The following is a 10411-nucleotide window of genomic DNA, read 5'->3' on the forward strand; positions in this document are numbered from 1 at the left end:
AAGGTGATCACTTTGGAACATGTAGCCACGGATCTTCAACTGGCTGACATATTTACAAAGGCTCTGGATGCTACTCAATTTGAAAACTTAAGGAGCAAACTGGGAATATGTCTCTCTGAGACCTTATAGCAACCACTGATGTTGGGAATAAATTGTTTAATATCTCTGTCTATTAAACAATTTGTACTAAGTTATGATTGGGCACCAGATCATAGCTATGCTACTTGTAACAAGGGTGGATACAAGAGGGTAAGGAGACACCCTACTGTGAGAAGGTCAATGTACCTGCAGGAGTTCAAGGATGCTGTTCATGCAGGAGTGGTTCTGGACGTCAGAAACAAAATCAGGGCATCTGATATGGTGGTACCTACTGTAAAGCAGAAGTGGGTGAGTACTTGATCGAAGCTGTGAAGCAAGATCAAGGGGATGTTAACTTGGTTGAAACTGTGAAGTAAAACCAAGTCTGGAACTCTGTCATTGTGCTCTGGCTATGTTGTTGGCTTTGGCAACATTTTTGTCAAAAAGGGGGAGTAATAACCACCACCACTACCCCTGACAAACAGAGTGGGTCTCTACAACAGACTCTCATGACAGATCTGAAGATTCCCTCCCCTGCAGCAACTGTGTGTGTGCTGATGTGTGAAGTTGTTATTTAACTTCCATGTGTGTGACTGTGCTGCCACTCTGAGTGTATTAGCTAGTATTATTTCCTGCTAGGTGTGTGATTCCGCTGCCATGAACTCTGTTATGGGGATCAAAGTGTTTTAGCCAAAAATTTGCCAAAGGGGGAGTTTGTAGGTGTTTAATTGGCTGCATTATATGGTAAAACACTAGATGGGTACTAATGTCTTGACTGATGTCATGACATGTACGTGTGACTACATAGTAGTTACTGCAGGACTAGCTAACACAGGATTTATTGAATGTCAAACTGGATGCTGTGACATTAATACCTGTCAACAGATACTAAGGAATAGAACAGCAGAAGTTCTGTTAGAACTTAGTATCTAAGTGCAGTCTGGTTATCAAGGAAGAACCAGACCTGGCACAAGGCCTACTGACTGAATGTCAAACTGGATGTTATGACATTCATCATTGAAAGCAGCTGCTGAAGATTAGACAGAGTGGTGTTCTGTTATACTTCAGCATGTAACTTAGTTTGTTCTTCAAGAGAATAACAGAACTAACTTAAGGCCAAATGTGTAAATGTTAAGTTGGACACTTTGACATTTATTAATGTAAGCTGTTACAGTAGTATGATCATTTTGATCATGTACAGGTCAGCAAAATTGTACAGTCTGTTTTCTGGAAAAACAGACTCAGCATATGGACCTTGATGTCAAGCTGAATGTCGTGACATTCATGCCTGACAGCATATGCTATATTGTAGGTTGTTCAGTTTTCTGTTTCAGCTTTTTCTCAGGCTATTCTTTAGGAAGTCAACAGCTTAGAGAAAATCCAGGAAATCAACAACCAAGCTACATTCAATGAACCTAACAAATAGCCTATTTGTTAGTAACCTAAATGTTGAATTTATGGGAACTTGAGTGACCTTAAATTCAGGAGAATACAGGTGCAAAAGCCCAGGTGCTGCAATATAAAAAGGAAGGCGTTCCTTCATTCAGTTTCAGGGATTTTGAGGCGTGAAGATTAAGTGTGTCCATCATACTTCACTGCTGTATTTTTGTGAGTCTAGTATTAGACTTATCTTGTAAGCCAAGCCATTATCAAGTAGATGATTGCTTTGGCATAGGGTTCTCATTGAGTTGTAAGTGTTGTGTCACTCAAAGCTTTTAAGCGTGAGTGCTGTGTATCTTGATTTAAGCTGTGAAGCATAATCAAGAGTTGTTTTTGAAGTGTGACTTCAAAGTGTCTTTAATATCACTGAGGTGATTGAGGGGGAGTGAGTAGGAACTCTGATCTTAGGTTAAGATTGAAATTGCATTGGGTAGGGATTAAGTGATAAGTTGTAAACGGGTGAGTTTAGCTTTGAATTGATGTAGATAGTGGATTTCCTCCCTGGCTTGGTAGCCCCCAGATGTAGGTCATGTTGGACTGAACTGGGTGAACAATTACTTGTGTTATTTACTGCACTTACTGTTAAGTTCTGCATAATCCCTGTCTGTGCAGAATTGGATGTCATAACAACCAGTGTGACATCCAAAGTCTGATAACTAGAATTTCAGCCATGTCCATGTTGTACTTATATTACTTGACAAAAGCCTCTCCCAAATCATTGAAAGTACGAATGCTTGCACTATCTAATCCCATATACCATCTGAGCGCATCACCGGTCAGACTGTCTTGGAAGTAGTGAATCAACAGTTGATCATTGTCAATCTGAGTAGACATCTTGCGAGCATACATCACTATATGACTGAGTGGACATGTGTTCCCTTTGTACTTTTCAAAGTCATGCACTTGGAACTTCATCGGGATCTTGACGTTGGGCACTAAACACAACTCAGCAGCACTCTTTCCAAACAAGTCCTTACCCCTTAGCGTCTTCAATTCCTTGCACATCTCAAGAAACTGATCTTTCATTTCATCCATTTTATCATAAACATCCGGACCCTCAGATGGCTCGGAGTGATAAATTGTGTCCTCTATACGAGGTAAGGTATGTACAACGGGAGGTGGCACAGACATGACCAGGCTAGATGCCGGCATGGAAGCAAATGTAGGCGCAAAGCCTTCAGGCATAAAGTTCGGCGGCATTCCCCATGGGAATCTGACAGGCATAATGGGCACAAAATGAGTGGTAGAAGCAGGCATGCAAGAGGTAGCCACCTCTGAAATAACAGTCCTCTGGGGAGGAGGAGTTGCAGACGTTGGAGAAGCTTGGCTCTGAGCAGTAAGAACTAACTCCATCATGGCAGTTAGGTGGGCGATCTCGTCCTTCAGCTCTCTGTTCTCTTGCTCTAGATGATCCATAATTTTCAGATGATTGGCGCGGGTATTGTACTGATGAGTCATCTTGGCTAAAGCACAGAAGAAACACCAATGAGACATCTGGCAAAAGAGAAACCTGCTTATGCAAATGATGCATGAAATGTAATGCTTGTTTATTTATTTTTTTATTTTCAAGGAACTTACTATATCATTTGCAAATACATATATATATATCAACAATTGCAATTATTTTTATATGACCAAACATCTCTTTTCATTTATATAATTGGAAGGATTACACTTAGTACAATTTCAGAACCCAAATGGAAAATACAAGAAAAAAGGAGACTAGTCATCCTAAGGATCCCTAACAAAATGTCAGAAGACTTAGCTGAAGGCGCGTACTTCCTTCGAATGCGACGAATCTCGGTCTCAAAAGAAGTCTTCATCTGATTCTTCTCGAGGACAAGCCGATCAACAATCTTCTTCCAAGCAACGGAAGGCTGAGGCATGCTAGAAGATGAAACCTCTGGCTCTCTCTGTCTCTTTGTCACTCGGTCTTCAAGTAGCTCAATAAGTGCATCTTTGTCCTTAGATTCCAATTGCAACTCTTCATGCTTCTTGCTCAAAGCACGGAAATGCTCTTCCCACATATCTTTCTCTTGCTTCATCTTGGCTAGCGCGTCTTCCAACTCCTCTACATCTTGGTTAGGGAGAGTTAATGGCTCAACCACAACCATAGACATAGGTCTTTCACAAGGATAATGCATCTTCTACTCCAAAGCTTTCTTCATCACCCAAAGAGTGTAAGCTTCCAAAGCTACACTATTGCACGGACCAAGCTCGGATCTTCCCTTCCTATGCACATTATGCCAAGCATGCATAATCTTCTGCTTCAAATGTTGGGGATCTTTACCTTCTTGATAGAAAAGACATTCTAACAAAGTGTTATTAGGTTTGTCTCTCAAGGGGAACCCAAGTTGATGACGAGCCAAAGTAGGGTTGTAGTTGATTCCTCCATGTGTACCAATGAGAGGCACATTAGAGAATTCACCACAACTATCAATAATCTCCAAACTGATCATAGAAGGATCATACCAAACTATATCATCATTAGTTAGAGACATAAGTCTCTGAGACCACTGTAGACATTGTTTGTTCTCCACAAAAGCAGGTGTCCCAGGCAAGTGCGAAATAAACCACTTGTACAGAAGAGGAACGCAACAGACAATAGTTCTACCACCCTTAGAATTCCTTAGATGCAAAGAGAAATACATATCACCCAACAGAGTAGGCGCAGGATTCCCAATCAAGAAAAGTCTAATGGCGTTAACATCAACAAAACCGCCAATGTTAGGGAACAAAGTTACTCCATAAATGAGCAACACAGAGATAGCTTCAAGAGAATCCATACTACCGACTTGAGCAAAAGCAGTAGCTTCCTTGATGAGGAAATCAGATGGCAACCCAAATAACCCTCCTTTCTTCACCCAATGAGCCTCTATCTCAAACTTCTTCAAGTGAAGAACTTCAGCAATAAGATTAGATCAGAGAATCTCCTCCAATCCACAAAAAGGCACTCTACTAGAAATAGGTATCCCCAAAATATGAAAATACTCCTCCAATGTAGGCACAAGCTGAAAATCTGGGAAAGTGAAACAACAATAGAGAGGATCATAGAACTCCACCAACACACTCAAGAGTCCTTCAACCACATCAGCAAACAAGATGGACAGAATCTTCCCATGGCATTGTTTGAAGTCCAAGGGATATAATACAAAAGATGCTAGCTTCCTTAACTCTTTCAAGTCGGAACATCTGAAACTGTACTTCTTAGTGTTCCTTCGTCCATAATCCATGGTCTGAAAATATTTGCAAATAATACCTCAGTTCCTTGAAATTTTCGTGTGATGAATGTTATGATGCGCATGAATGCATGAATGCAACCATCACAAATAAGGGATCACACACAAGGCAAACAAACAAAGGTCAAGGGATGAATCAAGTCATTGTCAAGACCAATCATCCATTTTGGTGGATTATAGTTTAAACCTTATCAACACCCAAGTTCCATTGATATTGACAAGACTTGATTGGATCAACCAAAAATCAAGGTTTTGTTGTAAGTCACGAGCATGGAGTCTGGGTAAGAACCATCCCAAAGGAGTGAACTAAGGATAAAAACCTGTAGATCATGTTCTAAAAAGTTCCCAGAGTCTTAATTCCATCTATCGGGTATTACAGGTTAAGATGACTGACTCATTGACCCATAATATTCTCAAGAGAAACTCGTCTGAGTGTAGTATCGTGTAACAACTGTTATCAAGTGTACACTTGAACAATCTCCGCACTACGTCCTAAATAGGCCAAGAGGGGGTAAATGTTCTACGGTCCTCAGCTTCTCGGACCCAAATTAGAGATAGTAATGCCTAACCACAAATACTTGTGTGACATTTCCAAATCCAAAAGGGTCTCCACTAAGCAGATGGATCTCAAGCCAACTTGTTAAGGACTACTCCACACAAGTCGAACATGACTATACCATCCTCCTATCTTAATTGCACTCAAGTTCGGGTTAGAACTTATCTTACCACTAAGAGATCACCAAGCACAACAAGCAGATTATATCACACATACATATAGACAAACATCACATATATACAATTATATACACACACAAAAGTAGGCTAAACCCACTGGAGACTACTCCCCAGCAGAGTCGCCACTTAATTTTTGTAGCGGTAAATTCATGATCATCAAGCTATGGATAAGCTAGACATCAATAAAACCAGAGTCACCGCTGCGCTTTTATTGTTTCCAAGGGAAAAGGGAAAAAGTAAAAACAAAACCCAAAGGTAAGAAGTTTTCAAATCAAAACTAATAAAATGCCAGAGATTACAGGTAAGGGGGTTGGTTACATGGAGGGAAGGTGTTAGCACCTAAAGTGTCCTAGGTACTCCTAGGGAGACCTTTTTGTGTGCATATGTATTTAGTATAAAATGATGTTTACAAACAAATAGAATGGGGGGATGAGAAAAGAATTCATTAATTATATTTTTGTGTTTGACAAGACCTTTAGGCTTGTGGCTACGTACCAACATAAAAATGAGGGATCAAAACCTCGTAGTTCGTGATACAAATTTCAAAGTGGATGCATTGCTTTTAACAAAAATTAAGTTTGAAAGGAACAAATGCCTAAAAATGGTTTGAATGAGTTAGTTCTTTTTGGCTTTTTTTGAAAGTTTAAGTCAAGTATAGTTAAGTGTATTTACAAATTTGATTTAAGAAAAGAAGTTTGAAAATGCAATGGCATAAGGCCAAAGTTTCTATCTTTTTACAAAGTGGTCAAATTTTTGAACAAAATAAGTTCACACAAAGAAAATTTTAAAAGGAGGGAGAGATTTTGAAATTTAAGAAATAGGGAGAATATGAAGAGACTAATCCTATGCACAAAATTAAAAGTTAAGGGTTGAAAAGATCTGACCAATGGGTAGCAATCCAGTAGACAAGAATGTCAATAGAAACCCATATTCCCTTGGACATTTTGAATCAAGCAACACACAAATACACAATTATATCAATCTTGAAGAGCAAGGCATCAAATAAAGATAGCCACATCCAAGCTTAGCCACTCCATGATCTTCTTCAAATTAGCCCATGTAACAGATGAATTCCACAAGTCATAGGTTCAAAATAACAGATTCACAATGATCATGTTACAAATGAACTCAAAGGGATCTTGAATGATGTATCAGATGAAGTTTCAAATTGTAATGACTTGGTTTCACAAAAGTTGGCATTGGCCAAGTCCTTTAGCATAGGAATGTCGCCTAAGTTCTAAGTTCATTTGTTCAAGATCAAGTCAACAGTCCACACAAAAGTTTTTTTTAGGATTTTTGTTGTTATTATGTACATTAATGGTCAAAGATAACACAAACAAACAAAGTATACACAAAATGGAATATATCACACAATATGGTCCAAGTGGATAAAGTGAAAATTGCATTAACATAAACAATTAGAATGGTATGAATAATGGCAAATGAATAAAGACTAAAATTAAATGACATTAAAGTAAATGGATCCTTGGAGAACACTCAACCCACTTATCACAAGCATGGATCCTTGAGCCAAGCATTCTTCCAAAGGAAGGAAAAAAGGCCAAGTTTCCACACAATACCATGAAAGAGGGGAGACTTACAATCTCACTAACTAGAATGCTATGCCTTTTTGTGTCAAAAATTTACGCGCTATGTTAAGCAATCGTAATTGGACTTATGTAGAAGTCACAACTATTTGAGACCGGGCAATAGAATTTTGATGTTAATGCATGTTAGAGACATAGTATAATGGACTATGCTCATGAAACATACCACTCATAAAAAGAATATGCAAAAGAGGTGGCCTAATCTCATCCATACTGTAACACCTCAAAATTTGCCCTCCTCTTCTTGGGACTAGTTTGACACATTGCATTTCATATCTTAGGGCATTAGGCATTTGCATTTTGCATATCATATGAAAATAAGAGAGTCATCCTCCAAAGTCTTTTCAGAAGATGGAGAGGTTGCATGATTCAAGCCCGAGGGTTTCTATGGATTGATGATCAACCATCTGAGGGTTTGCTTTTCACCAGGGTTTCAAAGGTTGAACATTATCTTGCTTGCAAGTATGTATTACCATCATCATGGTTATGTCATCATCAAGGATTTCATTGTTCATGGTCAAGTTCCTTTGGATTAGGGTTTTGACCTCTAGTCAACCCTAATCAATGCCATTCTTCCAACCAGGGTTTCTCAAGGAGATGAGGTATTTTTATGGGATGAAGATCACATGGTCATATTGAGGAGTTTACATGAGCTAAGGGTTCATTTCTGATCAAATTCCTCAAGTGGTAGAGGCTCAAGCTGATCAAAGCATTTCAAGGTCATCTGAGGACCAGAAAGTCAACTGTAAAGTCAACTGAGGGCTATGAGGTGGGGAAATGAGTTGAGACACCTCAATCATGTTCAAAAGAGGTCCATTTGTCATTCTAAACATTTATCTTGAAGATTTTGAAGTCATGGCAAAAGTTTCCAAAAATGGAAAGTGACCTGTAATTGAAGGTTTCCAAAAATGGCAAGTTTCTGGTCCACATTCAACTTGACTTATCAACATCAAAGAAGTCTCAAATGGATTTTTGGTGAACATGAAAGTTGAATATATTTCTCTCCCCTTTTCAAAAAGTCCTATTTGATGATCATCAGATGATTGGTTGAGAAGTTATGGCCAAATGATCACAAAGTGTACATGGAAGTTCAACATTGCATAACTTTTGGTTCAAAACTCCAAATTGGTCCACTCTTTTTGCAAAATGCTTGTTTTGACCAATACTTTCCAATTCAACCATTGCCTTGCATGGAAAAGGCTCATGTGATAACTTGTTCATTCATGTGCATTTTGGAGGGAAGTTGGATAGTTCAAAATTGATTGATCACACAAGCAAAATACCATTCCAATGTTGATTGTTGGTTGATTTTAAGTGAGGATGAAGCTCAGCATGGCACTGTTCACGTGCACATGTCCATGCATAATCTCATTTGCATGTTTTTGCACTTTGCTTCACATCTCCTTAATTTTAATTAACCAAGCCTAATTGTGATTAGCAGCATGATTAGCACATCATATAAATAGAAAATCATAACTGTTTTTGCTAAGAGAACACAATTCAGATCTAGAATTTTCATTTCCCTCCATTTTTTCTCTCACTTCAAACTTCAATTTTCTTCACACAATTCATCAATTTCTTGGCATAATCATGATTATGGAGTTTCATTGAGCAAGAATCCACGTTTGATTTGAAGAATTTGGTCCAGAATTGAGCAGATCGAAAGCATGAACATGAAGATGGAACTTGAAAATTGAGCTTGATTCAGGTTGTTTCAGTAGATAATTCTTGCACAAAGCTTCATTAGAGGATTATTGGAGAAGATCTGGAAGGTTTGAGAGCTGGAAGCCACGAATTCATAACACTGCTGTTCAAGTAAGTGAAAATTCAAACCTCTCGTTTTGCCTTTTTCTTGCCATAGATAGGTAGATCTTTTGATGCTGAGAATGCTGATGTAATTGGATTTTGATTTGGCTGGATATTGAACATGCTATGTTGACTTTAAGTTTTGATGCTCAAAATGTTTTCGCTCGATCCGGTTGATTCATGAAGTTTTAGGCTAAATGATTATGATATTCTTGATCCTCATAGAAAGACCTTTCGAACGGTACCAATTTCGTTAGTTTCTGGAATTTTTTGATGCGTGTCCACCGGAGTGCAACCGGAGAAGATGACCGGAAACACTGTTCCGGCCGTCTGGTTCAGCTCCTTAGGGTTTGGCTTCAAGCGCTTCTGATCTTTCAATACGCGGGTTCGAACCTTCGCTTGTGCATTTTGTTTAAAATTCCAATTGAGCGCGCCTTGAACCGTCCATACCTGAGTTCGAACCTGGCGCATGCTGTTTCTGAAATTATTTTTTGATTTATCACTTACCTGGCCTTGCGTGGGTTCGATCCCTCGCGTGTGTGTTTCTGAATTTAATTTTTGTTAAGCGCTTGGTCTTTGGATGCGTAGGTTCGATACTGGCTTGGTGCATTATGCTGATATTATTTGAAACCTTGTTTTCCCTCCTATTTTCCATATCTTTTCATGTTAATCCATATTATTTCATCAACTTCAAAAAATCATTAAAATAGTAGATTAATCCAATTTGATCCAAACTTTTTTTCACATGCTTGTGTTAATGTCTATTATTTTTTGATGTTATTTGCATGATTTGTGTGATGTTGGATTTTTAATGTGTGATTTTTGATTGAACATGATGCCAAATTGATATGCTACATTCATTTGATTGTAAAATGCTCATGGTTAATCCAATTGATGTGAAATTTGGCATGCTTGATCCTAACATGTGATATGATTGTTTGGCTTTGGTTTGAGGTTTTTATCATATGCCATCACTGTTTTGGACACATGAACATATGTTGTGACAATTTGTATCACATTTTAGATGTTACATTTGTGCATTTTCATTTGCCTATCATTTGAGCTCTTCAGGATCTGATTTTTTGCATGATGTATGTTCATAACATGTTGAATTTACATAAAACTTTTCATGATCATTGGATGCTTTTCTGTTTTGATTTGGATTTTCTAATTTGGATGTCCAACTTTGTGCATATTGCTTGCCTTTGCTTTACCTTGATCATTTGATGGCTTTGCCTTATGAATTGGTTTTGGTCCTTTTGAGGACTCTTTCTTGTTTGATTGAATGTGCTTCATGTGAAATATTGACTTCTGTTTTGGTCATTTGACTTGCTCTTGAACCTAGTCTTTGGACTAGTGCTTTGTACACATACTAATTGAGCTTTGTGTTTCAGGTTTGAGCATTTGGCACTAATGGTTGGTTTGGTCTCGTTATTTGAGATGCAAGTTACTTTGATTACTAACTCTGGTTGTGTTTTAGGTCCATTGATGTGATGAACTCACTTG

This window comes from Lathyrus oleraceus, chromosome 1, assembly GCF_024323335.1.
Source record: "Lathyrus oleraceus cultivar Zhongwan6 chromosome 1, CAAS_Psat_ZW6_1.0, whole genome shotgun sequence".
Lineage (NCBI taxonomy): Eukaryota > Viridiplantae > Streptophyta > Magnoliopsida > Fabales > Fabaceae > Lathyrus > Lathyrus oleraceus.